Below are 387 nucleotides of genomic sequence, written 5' to 3'. Positions count from 1 at the left end.
ATAGACCAGGCTATCATGATTCATAGCATCATGATTGGAGAAGAAATAGAAGTTCATGAGGTTATATCCCAAGAACTTTATAAGGTGGCAGACAAATCCTCTACCTTGGCAAGGTTAGCCTTTCCTCATCTCATTTGTCACCTCTGTTATTCAGTTGGAGTTGACATAGAGGGAGACATCCCCATTGATGAGGACAAGCCCATCACTAAGAAAAGGATGGAGCACACAAGAGACCCCACTCATCATGAGATCCCTGAGATTCCTCAATGGATGCACTTTCCTCCACAAAACTATTGGGAGCAACTAAACACATCCCTAGGAGAATTGAGTTCCAACATGGGACAACTAAGGGTGGAGCACCAAGAACATTCCATTCTCCTCCATGAA

Source organism: Arachis duranensis, chromosome 1 (genome assembly GCF_000817695.3).
Source record: "Arachis duranensis cultivar V14167 chromosome 1, aradu.V14167.gnm2.J7QH, whole genome shotgun sequence".
NCBI classification, from domain to species: domain Eukaryota; kingdom Viridiplantae; phylum Streptophyta; class Magnoliopsida; order Fabales; family Fabaceae; genus Arachis; species Arachis duranensis.
This window is presented reverse-complemented; position numbering follows the sequence as displayed.